Source organism: Canis lupus, chromosome 22 (genome assembly GCF_011100685.1).
Source record: "Canis lupus familiaris isolate Mischka breed German Shepherd chromosome 22, alternate assembly UU_Cfam_GSD_1.0, whole genome shotgun sequence".
NCBI lineage: Eukaryota > Metazoa > Chordata > Mammalia > Carnivora > Canidae > Canis > Canis lupus.
In genome coordinates, this window is record NC_049243.1 from 27,461,339 (window position 1) to 27,477,047 (window position 15,709).

The following is a 15,709-nucleotide window of genomic DNA, read 5'->3' on the forward strand; positions in this document are numbered from 1 at the left end:
GTCTAGCAGAGCCACCCCAGTGAGGGGAAGAACATCTGCTAAGCCAGCCATGGTAGGGTCAAACCAGAAAGGCTTTAACGTCGAGTCACAGAGAGCCCGACTATAGTAGATTAAACAAGTAGGAGTTTAATTTCCTCACCTGCTAAGACTTCTGGAGGCAAGCCGTTACTGGCTTCCATTCAATGAATGGATGATACCAGGGCTGGCACTCTGTGATTCTAGATGCCTTCACTTTATCCTAGCAAGATGGCTGCTATTGCTCAGACACAATGGCTCCTTCTGAGGTGGAAAAATAGGAAGGGTAAGGCACCAGCTCAAAGTGCTTCCTTTTATCAGAAATCAAAAGCTATCTCAGAATTCCCACCTCTGCTTATTTTTCATTGGCCAAAACTGTGTCAGATGGCCACCCCAAGCTGTTGAGGAGGCTGGGGAGAAGAGTGATTAGTTGGTCACATTGCTACATCACACAAACTTGGTGTTCTGTTATCATGGAAGAAGTGGGACATAGGCCTCATGTACATGCAGACAGTTCATTTTGTCTGCCATGGGGGACAGTTTATCCACTTCAAGCTCCTTATTTCCAAAATATATGCAGAATAAATCTTTCCTTTGCCTGCTTGCTGCTCCAGAGGTGGAGGCTGTAGAACATGGATGAGATGGGACTCCAGGCTTGCTGAGGACCCCCTCAACACTGGGCACTGAAACATGGCAGCAAAACAGTGTGTATTGTGGGTCAGCAGAGGGTCACCCTGAAGATGGAGGCCACCACTGTCTAGAAGAATGGCCACCTCATGTCTACCTTGAGCCCATGTGGGGCTCCTGTGAGAAAGCCTGTTCATAAGCTTGATCATTCAAGGAGACCACCCCATTTCATCATGTGCAGTCATATAAGAGGGCAACAGAGATTTACCTCTCCCTCCATTTTAACCCAACATTGGAGGGATAAGCTCTAGGGAAAGGAGAGGGTGTAAGAGAAAAGAGATTGCTCTTCTGCCCTAGACGGTGGAAGCTGCAGAATAGACTGTGGTTTGGGGTGGGAGAGTGAGCCTTAGGTGACAGACAACGACATGAGCTGGACTGGATCTTCCAACCCTAAATGGAAGGGGATTGATAAACATGAGTGCTTGATAATACCAGGATCAGACTGAAATGTTGTGAGGGAGCTGCTATCCAGTAGGAAAGGAGGATTTGTTTTCTTTTTCTTTTTTAAAGGATTTTATTTATTTATTTATGAGAGACACACAGAGAAAGATAGAGATAGAGACATAGGCAGAGGGAGAAGCAGGCTCCCTGCAAGGAGCCCGATGTGGGACTCGATCCCAGGCCCCCAGGATCATGACCTGAGCCAAAGGCAGAGGCTCAACCACTGAGCCACCTAGGCATCCTGGAAAGCAGAATTTGATGGACTACAGTAACATCAACCATATGGATTGAATTGTGTTGAAATCGTAAGCCTTAGGTCCTGTGAATGTGACCTTATTTGGAAACAAGGTCTTTGCAATCAAATTAAATGAAGTCATACTGAATTAAGGTGGGCCCTAATTCAATATGAAGATGAAAAATAGGACCCAGAGACAGAGGAATAATCCCATGTGAAGACAGCAGCAGAGGTTGGAGGGACTGCTGCAAGCAAAGGAAAGCCAAAGGGTTGACAACCACCATCACCAGCTAGTAAGAGGCGAGGAAGGATCTCTACCCAATCTCGAGACAACATAGCCCTGCGGACACCATGATTTTGGACTTCAATCCTCCAGAACTGTGAGAGAACAAATGTCTGTTGTCTTAAGCCACCCATTTTGTGATACTTTGTGATACGATAGCAGCCCTCAGCAACGAAGACAACAGTCTTTAGAGTAGGAGAAAAAATTGTTTCATATGTTGACCCCTATTCACAAGAGACTTCACGAAACCAGTAAGACACTTTGGTGTGGATCAACACCTTTGCCACGATACTATTTTCAAGGACTACTTAACTTTAATGCTGTCCTCCTTGCCCAGGCTAAATAAAAAACATTCTTCAGGAGCCTTGAATTTTTTCCCAACATGGAAACTTGTCAATCTGTTCATGCTTGGAAAATGCATGATGTTTTTGCTTTGGTTCTTAAGCATGTTTCTTGGGACCACAGAGCTTATCAGAGAGAAGGCTTTAATAGCTTCTCCCTCTTAATATTATCTGAAAGAGGGTATCTTTAACTCCGTTTTTTCTGTACCTTTCTCCTTCTTGCTTGTTTTTTCTCTCTTTTGGCAAAAATAAAAAAAATGTTTTATTTTCCAGACCTTGACATCCTTATATCCTTTTGCTCTTATTGCAAAACTGTATATGAGGCAAAATGAAGGAGAAGCTCCAATTATTCTAGTTGTGCATGGTGGGCTTAGTCTAAGACTCTTAGCTACCATGGCAACAGGGCTTGGCCTTTAGCTATTCTTCTATCTCACCTGACTAGTAAATATATTTGCATATCTGGATGGGTAGGGAGAAGTGGGTAAGAAGCTATTATTTACAGAGGGCTTAGGGTATTCTTCATTCATGGAGTATCTGTGCTACATGCTCTATTTTATTTGGAGTTTCTTGGCTAACCTCTTTCAGTATTTTGCAACTTGCCTCACACTTCTTACACAACTTTAAATTTTTTCCTAAACATTTAAAATCATATTTTGACACAATAGAACTTGGCATTTTTAAGTTTACTATGATTTCCTCACATCTTCTTTTTTTACTTTAGAGGATACTAAATCAAATTTTAGCAAATTGCATTTTGAGCTCCCTGACAAATAGTAATTTTTTTCAATGGAAGTTTGACATGGTGAATTCTTATATAACGGCACCCCAAATTTCTGGTTTAACATTTTAAAAAAAATTTGGACATTTGATTTGTTTAAAAGTAGAATACCCATATAATTATGGCACACTAATTCTATTGGGATATTTCTTCATGTCCTAAAATCTATGTCATGGAAATATATTTGTCATTTTGAGGATGTTTGAGATGTTTGTTACTGTAGACACATTTTTAATGGGCCATCATAAATACTTCTTGTTAAAACTTTTAATTCTTTCAAAATTCAAGTTAATATTTAACACATGAAACAAGAAATAAACCGTTAGTGCCAAAGTTTCACCATTAAGGAGTGCTTTTAAGTTTTTTGAACTTAATTTGGACCTTTATTTTCATTTAGGCACCATTAAGGAATCTGAAAAGGGGAGTGACAGAAACATTGTTTGAAATTTGCCTCTGAAATGACCTTAACCTTTTGAATGCATATTCCAGGGTAGCATTAGCAAGCAATAAACCCAGGAGAGAATTAGGAGACAGAATGATTTCTGGAGCCTCCTGTTCATGTCTGGTGCTTCTTCTCTTCCTGCAAGAGATGTCATTGAGGTGCACGGGTATCTTGGGGAGAGGATGAGTGAGTGGTGAGGCCAGTCACCAAGATCAGGAATCCACAAGAAGAAAAATGGAAAATTTGCCCCGCTTGCTTTTCTTCTTCTCTCACCTCTCTCGAGGCTACTGACTCTGCCCCCCCCCAAGTCATGAACCTGAATGACTTTCATGATACTTCCTTTTCTCCGTCTCTACTCTTAGCAGTATCTAAGTCTGATGTGTCCTCCTATGTTCTTTCTCCCCTATCCCTTGGAATCCCTCAGAAGAATAATGATGGCAGGTTCCTAACTGGCCTTCTACCCCTGACTTCTTTCTAATCCAGATTTCATGATCATCTCAGAACCATAGATATGACCATGTTACTTACAAGCTTAAAAAACAAAAACAAAAACAAAAAGACCACAACACTTTAAAGGGTTCTCAATGCCTCTAGGATAAATCTTAAATCCTAGAGCTGGTCCTTATCATTAATTTACCTTTTGTTATGGGTGCCTTAAATTTTTGCTCATATCCAGGGTCACTGCATCTGCAGTGGTCACTGATCCAACTCTAAGGGGATGCTATTCATGGGTAGTCGGTGTTAACAATGACATTCCCTCTGCCAGAAATGGCTTTCCCTGCCTTATTCTTCTTGTAAGACACATCTTTCTTGGATTTCTCCAAGTACTCCCCTTCCCTGGAAATAGAGCCCTTTAGCCTCTTTAGTCCTCTCTCTACCATGTATTTTATATTCCCTACAACTCATAATATTAAGTATTAGTGTACATGCTTTTCTACCTCCTTCTCTTCTCTACCCCAGGTTAGGAGTAAGCTTCTTGAAAACAGAGGTTCATCTATTTCCCAGCACTAAACACTTTGCCTGGCATATGGAGGTGCTTAATATTTGGAATAAGCATACGAGCAAACAAATGAACACAATACGATTAATTTCAGGTTGATGTGGGCACCTCTGAGTTATCTCTTTAAATTTTTTTCTGAGTGCATTTGGAGTGTTTCTTTTCTTTTTTTTTTTAGGATTTTATTTATTCATTCATGGGAGACACAGAGAGAGGCAGAGACAGGAAGAGGGAGGAGAAGCAGGCCCCATGCAGGAAGCCCCAGGTGAGACTCGATCCTGGGACTCCAGGATCAGGCCCTGAGCCAAAGGCAGACGCTCAACCACTGAGCCACCCAGGCGTCCCTGGAGTGTTTCTTTCTATACTAGCTCTGGTCCCATTCTAACAGTACCTGTCCTTCCCGATTGTTTTCTAGTTCCTTTGCGTACAGCTTCTGTCTCTCGCAGGATTTGGCTTTCTTCTGGAGCGGGTATTATCCACCACCATACACTATCTGCTCCCTTGTACCATATTTTCCTTTGTGGGGTTGAGCAAAGGTTTACTGTGGCTGCACCACAACTGGCAGCTGTCAGAATCAAAACTCATTAATAAAAAAAATGATAATGCTTCAAAGTACATCACATTTTTCCTTCAAAGTCCTTTGTGAACATTATCTTATTAATCATCATAATAGCTCAGAGGAAGATAAACATTGTTGGTTATCTTACCTAGATCATATTTTGAAGGAACGTCTTTTTCTTGTTATTGTTTGATTATGCTATGAAATCTGGATAGTGATTTTCATATTGGCTATTTGGATATAATTTGATATGCTGATGTAAAAATTTCCCTGGATCGGTAACGTGGTTTTTATTTTTATTTTAGATGTCTCACCCTGACTCTTGTCAAATCTTTTCAGAGAGCTGAGCAAAGAATAACAAGCAAAAGACTCAGATATTTCTACTCAAGGACTGGGATTTTTCTGGGTAGTGTGAGACTCATTAAACCATCATTGGCTTATGTTCTAGAAATCAAAAGATGAACTAACTGCATTCATAGTGCTCAAATGATTGTTGACTGACTGATATACTGAATCTGAATGTTTAGAGGAAGGGTTTATGTAGGAAATTAGGATTCCTAGTCAGAAATTCCACTAGTAACTGGTATCAAATAGCTGAAAGAGAATTCTTTTAGGAAAGGAATTTTACTTAGAAAACTGGTTGAAAAAGTTTACTCAATAGTTCTGTCCCCAACTCACCTCTGTCATCCTATGTTTCTTTTTCTCATAATACTTTAAAAAAATTATTTATTTATTCATGAGAGACAGAGAGAGAAGCAGAGACATAGGCAGAGGGAGAAGCAGGCTCCCTGTGGGGAGCCTGATGTGGGACTTGACCTCAGGACCCTGGGATCACGACCTGAGCCAGAGGCAGACACTCAACCACTGAGCCATCCAGGTGCCCCTCTCATAATACTTTTCACACAGTTTGTAATACATTTATTTACAGTTTTAGTTTCCCTTTTGTGGCAGGGACCATATGTCCCTATGTACCTGACAAATATGGTCAGTTGAATTGACTATTGAGTTGAAAAAGTTAACTAGCAAAATCTTTTCTGTAGAAAAATTGAAAGAAGGATAGATTCCATTTCAAAATTATAGAGAGGGACTGTCTGATAGTTGGCACTGTATTCAAATTGGGCATCAGCTGTTATCAGTGATCCTTCTGTGAAGAGTTTGAAATCTTCCAATAATTCAACTAACTGTATGGTCTCTGGAAATTGTTTTATTTATTTATTTATTTTTTATTTTTTTAAGAGATGAGAAATGTCACAGTTGATTTTGGCATTTTCTACCTGCTAGGATGGAGTCTTATTTTGTATGAGTGTCCATCTGGGTGGAGTGGCCATTGGAGCCAATAAAGCTCCATTATCTATGGTGCTGGAAAGTGTGTTGGAGTGAGGCTTCATGGGATTTATTCTCAGGTTTCTTCCTAGTTTAGGCAAACATTTCTGACATCATAGATTCTGTCAGCTGTGCCTACCTCATTGACATAGACTGAAATCAGCAAGCTAGAGTCAGGCTACAGTGGTGAGCAAACATCTGCCTTTTCTCAACACAAAGGTTTGTGGCGGTGGGGTGTGGAGATGAGTAGAAGGGTGGAACATTTCTCTATCGTGTAGTTCCACTTCCTGCTTGAGCACACATAGGCTTTCCACTGGCACCCCTTCTTCCCACTCTTTTTAAAATTCTTTTTGTTGTTTAGTAACCTGTATATCCAATACGGAACTTGAACTCCTGACCCTGAGATCAAGAGTTGCATGCTCCTCTGACTGAGCCAACCAGGTGCCCCCTTCTCTTTTTATTTTCATTTTTAATTTTTTTTGGAAAGAGACAGTGTGAAGAGGAGGGGAAACACCAGAGGAAGAGGGAGATAGAGAATCTTAGGATCTCAGGATCATGAGATCATGACCTAACTGAAATCAAGAGTTGAACGCTTAACCACCTGAAACACCCATGCACCCTCAGATACCCCCTTCTTAATGGCACTCCAGGCAGTGCTGGCACCTAGGACAAAGACGGAAGCTTTCTGGAAACCTCCTCGGTTTGAACATACTCTCAAAAACTTTTTCCAACCCCTAGGTAATTGTGACCCATTATTGAAAAGTGCCTGAGTAGAACATACAGGCTTCTATATGCCACTTTTTGAGATTGGGAGATAAAACATCTTTATATCTTTCTAAAATCTTGTTCATACTTGCCTTTTTGTCTTTCAAGAAGGTTGGTATTGACATCCTATAGAAGGAGCGTAGCAAAGAGGATTAAAAGTGATTCTAGACTCTAATTAGTAATGTGTACGTTCCACAGCTCTGTGCTGTAGAGGACAGAATCTTAGCCAATAGCCTCCCAGAAAAATAATGCTTTAAAAGCAAAATCCAAATTCTGTTTAAAAAAAAAAATTCTTGGGGTGCCTGGGTGGCTCAGTGGTTGAGCATCTGCCTTTGGCTCGGGTCATGATCCCAGGGTCCCAGGATTGTGTCCTGCATTGGGCTCCCTGCAGGAGGCCTGCTTCTCCCTCTGCCTGTGTCTCTGCCTCTGTTTGTATCTCTCATGAGTAAATAAATAAAATCTAAAAAAAAAAAAAAATCTTAATAAATCTAAGTTCCTCAGCTTCATCTCTTAAGCTTTTCACTTAGTAGAGCTCATATCAGCATCTATTTCATTCTTTTAACAAAATACTATTGTTTTGATGAAGTTCTAGTGTCTCAATCGTCCGTGTTTTGCCAGCAGTTTGTAGGTGGGTATTCAAAGCAATTATGACAGTGATTACTATCCTGAGCAGTCTGCTAAATCTCCAATGCTGAAACATCTCTCAGGGAGATTTCTGTAGCTTTTGGGAGCTACAGAACTCTTCATGTAACTTGATATTCAAAAGACTCTTTTCTAAAACAGTGGAACCCTATTTTGAAGGTAAACCTCAGAGCTGGGTCATAGTTTGGGTGGAGGAGCCCAAGAAGTTGACAATAAGCAAGTCAGATAACTAGTCTCCAACTCCTTTTCAATCATGTTGGCTCCCCTGGTGATTTAGCCTCTCCTGTCCTGAGCTCTGTCATCTGGTAATCAGCAAATCAAATGTTTTTTGGAACTCTTGAATCTCTTCCTTGCAAGCCAAGCAGTCACAGTTTGAAAGCCACTACAGCAAAATTTTAGCCAGAACTTTGCAATTAGAAGACTGAGCAGAATTTCCAAACTGTTTACTTTCCTTCTAAAAGGTACAAATTACTTTTAATCTAAAGGAATAATTGAACCCATGAAGCTTGGAAGATTATCTTAGAGTTGTAATATCCGTGACCATTTCTGAGACAGAAAACTTGTAACTGGATTGCCATTCTGCCCTAGTCTTCAAGGTAAACTTAATTTGACCTATAGGGGTCAATCCTTAACCTTTTGAGTTGCCAAATTAGTTGCAAAGTGGAGGTAGGGGAGTAGATGGGGTTAATTTTTTCAAGCATTGTGACCTGTAAGATCCAAATGAAAGTCTAACAAACTTGTCTCTTTCATGCCCTGGTCCCCCGCCCCTCCGCCCGCCATCTTCCTTCCCCCATATCTATAATTCCAGTCCTGATATAAATAGAGCAGTTACCTAGCCTCTTAGAGTTCAGTTTTCTATTCTGTAAAATAAGCAGATGTTGGCTAAAATGATGTTACCTTTAGTTGCTAGCAGTTGATAATTACATGGGGTCTGGTCCCCCATGGCCATGCCAGCAGTGCCCTAGGCAACTCCAAAAGCCTCCATCCTCTTAGATGCCCATGCACCTGACTCTGGAGTTGTGCAACACAGTGGCCCCATGTGGGGTGGTTTGAAAGGTGCGACCAAGTTTCACCTCAGCCTTAAAAAATCTGTTCGTTCCAGATGCTTTGAAATGTTGCCACTAGAGACCCAAGTTTAAATATTATTCTCTCCAGTATGATTCTTGGACAGATAACACATTAAATCATTAACAAGTTATGTGAATTGTTTTTGTTTCCTCCATGACAGGAAGACCCTGAAGAAGTATGAGAACTCTGGGTAGATGGTGTAAGGGAGGAAAAACTTCCCTTTTACCTTTTATGTTCTGTGGTCTGAGAATTAACCTGACATAAAACAGATTAACAGGGGATAAACATACACTTTTTATTTAGTATTTTGTGTACACATAAGAGTCTTTAAAAGGAAAATGAAGACCCAAAGGAGCCATTAGGCCTTGAAGCTTAATACCTTTTTTTAAGAAAAGATTTTATTTATTTATTTGAGAGAGAGAGTGTGTGAGCTGGAGGGAGAGGGAGGGGGAGAGAGACTCTGAAGCAGACTCCGCACTGAGCACAAAGCCGGACATGGGGCTCAATCTCATGACCTTGAGATCATGACCTGAGCCAAAACCAACAGCCATGTAACTGACTGAGCCACCTAGGTGCCCCTTACGTTTGTTTTTAAACCAAGAATGATACACTGTGTAGATGTGACAAGACAAAGGGGCTTGTACTCAGGGCAGTAGATTATGGGACAGAGACTAAGAAATACATGAGGGAAGTAAATGGAAGATGGGGCTTGTTTCAGTAGGTCTGTTTGGACAGGGCTGTGTTGGCATTGACTCCCAGTCTTCAGGGATAAGAATGTTCTTTTCCTGGCACAGGAGGGGCACCTTTCTCATGGGAAGTCTCCTTACCTGCTTTTAGGTAGAAAGGGAGAGGTCAGAAAGTGCTTCCCATATCTGCTGTTTCTCAAGTGCCTTCAGCTCATAAGATCAAGACATCAAAGTGGCATATTTTCCAGAGGCAGGTTCTGGACCCCTTCACTGAGAGATGGTGATGACAAGGAAGGGGTGCTTAGATGAAGGTAAACAAGCTGGCAATAACTAAATTCAAATCTTGGCTCCATTGAGAAGTTGAGAAGTTGTGTGACCATGAGCAATTAATTAATTAATCAAAATATTGTGAGCCTCAGTTTCCAAATATGTAAGATTGTAGTATCTCTCCTTAGAGAACCACTGTGAAGATTCAACAGTGTCTCATGTAAAGTCCCTGGTATACAGTAGGTGCTCACTAAATATGACTATTACCTATTACTTCATAATTTTACCCAAAGCTAGATCTGATATTAGACATTTCAATCACCCAGTGGAAAACAAATAGAAGTCTTGGTATTCAAGGGAAAAACAGACACACCTTCCCACTTGAGGAATGATTTTTTGTTTCATAATCTTCTGTGCCTGTGGCACAGCTGGAGAGGGATGCCAAGAAGTACTTGTACTCTGACTTTCCTCACACATCCTCCAATACCTCTGAGTTGTTTGGCACATGTGAAAATGGGATGGTGCTCTCTAAACAGCAAAATCATTATGTTAAAAGCTCATCTTATTTTCTTCCATTTAAATATCAATGATAATGCTGGAGATATTCTTTGTTTTTGTTAGGCAGCAGGTTTTCTCTCGTTTTTAGCTGTCTTCCATTAAAGAAGTATTTTTTGATTGCTTACTCCATTTATTTTGTGGAAATAAGAATCTATTGTTCTATCAGGAAAAAGAAAAAACCCACCTCACTGCAATAACCATTTAGAATGAGAAGAAGGGAAAGTATTTTGGAAAAAAATAATTCCTTTCCCATATTTCTCTTAAGTTGTATATCTTGGAACTAGTTTTCCATTATAAGGACCTTCTCTTTTGTTTATGAAAAAAAATTGAAAACTCTAATAAGACAAAACCCATAGGATTTATCCATTTTCCTAACTAATTTTCAGGCACAATGCAAAGCTGCCATTAAGAATCTCTGTTCTTTGTCCAGTCCGATTTAAAAATATTTCTTTAGAGATTACAAAAGATTTCAAAAACATGTTAAAGGACTCTTCTTAAAAAGTTGACTCCCCTTGGGACCTTGGAAATCAGATTTTCGAACCGTTCTTCTTAGCTGCCTCTGAAATTTAATCTTGAATAGCATTATATTGTCTTCCTAGCAATGGTTCGCTCGATCTAGCTTTCAGGCAGTGTGAGCATGGAGATGGGAGCTGGCCACACAGTGTACCCCTTTGGAGGATTTATTCCCATTTTTAAAAATCTCAGTTTACCATGTAGATTGTAGAGGTGGATTCTTTTTTATGGGGACTAGTTCCTTTTCTCTATCTAGAAATATTTGTACTGAGGCATATTTGTTCACAATTTTTCTTAGTCTGTCTTAGGGGTGTTAGTGTTTTCCCTTAGCAAATAGATGATAAATTCTGTGAAGCTGGGGGACCCTGTATAATACTGGAGTTCTCTACAGTGCTTAGCCCAGTTCTTTGCAGCTGCATCCATAAATACTGTTCTTATCCATTTATTGGTTGATTATCTGTTTGTCAATCTCTAATCCAGTAGAAAATTAGAAAGAGGCTCGAAGTTCTCTCCTTGTGTGCAATTCAGCTAACAGGAAAGAATTTCCAAAGCAAAATACCCAATTATTTCTCTGCCCTCACAGTGCACCCCTTCCCTCCTGATTAGGTATGAGCTGTAAAAGGTAAACCAAGGCGGTAGAGCTTACTTCATCTTTATGCTCTGAATGCTGGAAAGATGGAGCAAGTTCTCAGAACCTTTGGTATTAGATCTGCCGATTGTAGGCAGACAAACACAGCTGTTGGATGATTTGGAGAGAAGCTTCCTTCTCTTAGAAGGGATAATCAAGAATTGGCTGCGTTTCTATTTCACTGTTTTGTTGAACTCCTTCTTTAAGGAGCGATGAGGATCACACAGATTTATCAATGTATTAGTTTGGGAGAGGGCATTATTGTTCATCTGATTCAAGTCTGCCATTTGATTCAAGAGAGGCCCAGAGAGTGCAAGTGGTTAATAAGGCCAAACAGCAGTCAGGGGCATGATCAGTATGAGATTCATTTTTTTTTAAATTTAATTTTATTTATTCATGAGAGGTACAGAGAGAGAGGCAGAGACATAGGCAGAGGGAGAAGCAGGCTCCCTGCAGGGAGCCGAATGCGGGACTCGATCCCAGACTCCAGAATCACGCTCTGAGCTGAGGGCAGATGCTCAACCAGTTAAGCCACCCAGGCATCCCAGGATGAGATTCTTCATCTAGTTCCCCTTCCACTTTGTTTCACTACTTCTCTTTGATAAATAAAGGGATTGACCCAGATTCTTAATCTTTTCCTTTTCTGATTTACCTTGCTTACTAATGAAATGCAGAGATCACGATAATGAAAATGTTTGCAATTTCCACCTGTAACTCTTATGGAATTTACTGTTGAAAATTAGATCAGAATGCGAGGCACTGTAAGCCACCTGGCAGAAACTTGACACAAAAGGTCTATAGGAGTATTTTTTAGGTTTAAATTTCTTAAAAAAGGACAGCCATGGAAAAAGGCCAAAGAGTAAATATCTACCATTGTTTTTCCAGTCACATCATGCTGATAAATTTAAATTGGTATGACAATGAATACAAGATTTTTAGAAGATATATAAAAAGTAGCTTGGATGGAACCAAATAACACAGACTTGTTATTGTTCCCATCACCACAGTTTGAAAGGTGTGGCAGGAGAAAGTGAACAGAGAATCTTAGATGAAACACAATATTGATATTTGGCAGGCTCAGATGAATTTCCACCCAAAGATATGAAATCCCTTTACCCACACTAATTATGCCTCCTTGCCAGGACCAACCTGTGGTACAGCCAGGAAGTCGGCAGAGGTGGACTTTGGCTTCTTCTCTTGCAGTACCCCCTTTTCTTTTTGGTGCTGCTCCCACAGTTCCTGAAAGGTGGCTCCTCAAAGGTTTAATGACCACCTGCAATAGTGCACTTGTCCTTGATCGTTAAGAAAACAGAATTCTGGCTTCAGCTGATCTACTGAATCAGAATGCCTGTAAGTGGAGTCCAGGAATCTGCATTTTTACCACAGGCCTCCAGTACCAGCCCCATGATCTTCTGCACACTGGGCTGTGAAACCTACTGAGCTAATAACCTCTCCCGACTGCCAGAGGTTTATGTTCTTTTATTGACAAACCTGCTCTTCTGAACTGTAAGTGACAGATATGATTTAATGTGAGTGTTCACCAATGATCTTGGAAATGCTTTTCTTTGTTTTAGGACAGAGAAAGAACAACCTCTTTGTGGAATACTGTGCATTTGGAATTGAGCGAGGCAAGTGATTTTTAAAGTCTTTAAAATCTTAATTTATTTTTAATATTTGATTTTATCTTGCACAGCGATTTTTTATTTTTAAGGAGGCTAGGGCAGTTGAACAGGCTTGGTGTTAGAAATCAGAGGATGTTGGGTTTGAATCCTGACTCCATTCCTTATTAACTAGGTGATTTAACCAATTTCCTTAATTGCTCTTAGCTTCACTTTTCTCATTTATAGAATGGAGATAATTATAACAACAACAACAAAATATATATATATATATATATATATATATATATATATATATATATTATTCTAATCAGATGGCTGTGTTTAGAAGCTTGCCTATGATACATTAGCTGCCCCAAACATATTCAATGCATACAAACCACTCAGGGCCTTATATTAATTGGTCATGGTGGGAAGTAAAGTGATGAATAAAGACATAGCTTCCATCTAGCAAAGACCCTAAGTGAAATCAATGAGAAAGTCCTATAAATTGTTTCCATAGGATGTAAGTGTTAAAAAAACATTCATGCATTTGACAAGTTTTAATTCAATGTTTACTACATGTAGATACTCGTCCAAGTTAGGCATAGGTAACATAGCTAGGCATAGATATGACAAATAAACTTCCTCGTGGAGCCTACATGTGTGGGGTGGAGGACAGAATAAAAACGAGTGCACAAATAATTAAATGGATGACATCCAAGTGTTATGAAAGGAGAAAAGCAGGGTTATGCTGGAGAGGTAGTTTAGTTTTGTAGGGCTGCTGTGACAAATTACCATGGACTGGGAGGCTTAAAAACAACACAAATTTATTCCTTCACAGTTCTATAGGCCAGAAATCTCAATCAAGGTGTTGGCAGGGTTGATTCATTCTGGAGTTGCTAAGGGAAATTTGATTCATGCTTCTTTTCTAGCTTCTGATGGTCGCTGGCAATCCTTAGTATTCCATGGCTTGTAGGAACATTGTTACCACTCTGCCTCTGTTTCTCAAAACCTTTTCTCTTTGTGTCTTCTCTTCTTATAAGTACACCTGCCATTGAATTTCAGGACCATTCTAAATCTAGGGTGATCTCATCTCAGGATCCTTAACTTAATTACATTTGCAAGGCACTTTTTTTTTTCTCCTAAATAAGGTCAACTTCATAGACTTGAACATAATTTTGAGGATGTCATGACTCAACCCACCACAAGAAGGATTGTTACTGAATGAGAGGTGGGCAGGCTACTTTAGAATGATTGGAGAAGGCCTTTTAAGGAGGAGACACTGAGCTCAGATTTGGATCATGAGAAAGAACAAGCCATTTGAAGAGTTCATGTGTGAAGGTCCTGTGCTAGAAATGAACACGGTAAGCTCAAGTAAAGGAAGGAAGGCCAGTATGGATGGAGCAGTCAGGGTAAAGGGAACACAGGTAAAGATATGGGATGAGATCAGAGAGGTAAGAGAGGGGCCAAATCATATAGGGTCTTATCGTCAATAATTTTGTGCTTGGTTTTATTATTATTGCACTAGAAAGGCTTTATTGGAGAGGTACAGTAGGCAGATATGCAATTCTGGTGCTCAGGGAGAAAGATCTAGATCAGATACACGTTCGCTAGCCATCCAAATATAGATGGTATTTTATGCAATGGGACAGGATGTGGTCACCTAAGGAAAGAATGGCAAAAAAAAAAAAAAACAAAAACAAAAACAAAAAGACAGAGTTTTGGGTCATCTCAATATTTAGAGTCCAGGAAGAAGATTGAGCAAAAGAGAATAAGAAAGAGTGGTTTGTAGATGAGAGGTAAACCAGAGTCCTGTTGTATTGTGGAAGCTAACAGAGGTTGGAGGGAGGATTTGGTCAACTATGTTGAATACTGGAGAAAGGTTAAATAAAATGACTACACCACCAACTTGGCAAAATACACATCAGTAGTGTCTTGAAAAAAGTGGCTATAGTAAAGTTATGGAGTTGAAAGTCCAATTGAAGTGAATTAAAGAGAAAATGGGACATGGGGAAATGAAGGCAGTAAGTTTAGGTAAAATCTCTGTTAAAATTTTTGTTATGAATATGTAGACAAATAATTTATTATTCAAACCAGGACAATTTTGAGGGTTAAGCGTGAGGAGGGAGGCATGTTAAGAATAAATAAAACCACATAATTAAAAAAATCAGGTTTTCAGAGCATAATTTATATTCTACATAATTTATCCTTTCAGGTATACAGTTTGATGAATAAATTTCGTTACTTTGAAAAAGATTATTTGTTAGCAAATTGGTTTTAATAAACCTGGTGGATTTGTAAAAGTTTTTTCAAAAGCCATTTTCAAAAAGAAAATTCTCTCTAAAAATAAATGTATTCACTATGTGTAATAAGGAAAAAATGTATCCTCACTATATTGATTTTCTGAACAATAAAAACAACATAAGCACAATAATTATTCTTGTCATATTGTTCACAAATTTGTAGTCCTTCATTATATTTTTCTCCATTTTTTTTCTAAAGAATGTACTTTTTCCAGTGTGGTCTTATTATCAGGAATTTTTTCATAAAACTGTCTGCAATCTTTTAGTGTTGATTTTATGATTTAAAATCTGAAATTGTGACACCTTATTTATTCTTTGTAAAACACAATATTTAAAATGAAGAATATCTTAACTAGCGCTGGGATATGTGGTAAGCTCAGAGCAAATCCTGTTAATTGAGGACATCCTCAATTTTCATTTTTTCTTTTTGGCAAGAGATAATAGACTGTTTAAATATTTGAGCTCATTTTTTGGTACACTTACTGTCTTTTTTCCTTCATTCAAATTATCTTCTCAAATATTTTTGTAAGACAAAGCTCTCTAATACACTCATCTCCATTTATAATTCTTTTGATTA

The 15,709-nt window shown here is 39.2% G+C and overlaps 1 long non-coding RNA gene across 9 annotated transcripts in view; it reads right to left on the bottom strand.

The window, feature by feature from the left end:
- The window catches only part of LOC111091649, a 44,234-nt gene extending 31,530 nt beyond the window's left edge, over positions 1–12,704 (bottom strand). For 4 of the 9 annotated variants that reach the window (XR_005376372.1, XR_005376374.1, XR_005376370.1 and 1 more), the window contains exons 1-2: positions 12,378–12,703; positions 9,404–9,532 (exon numbers count right to left, since the gene is read on the bottom strand). This is a non-coding gene — a long non-coding RNA (uncharacterized LOC111091649). Of the gene's footprint in view, positions 1–9,403; positions 9,533–12,377 lie in introns of all 9 variants that reach the window. The other 5 variants (XR_005376369.1, XR_005376373.1, XR_005376368.1 and 2 more) reach the window with 3 other exon arrangements.
- Between the last annotated feature and the right edge of the window lie 3,005 nt (positions 12,705–15,709).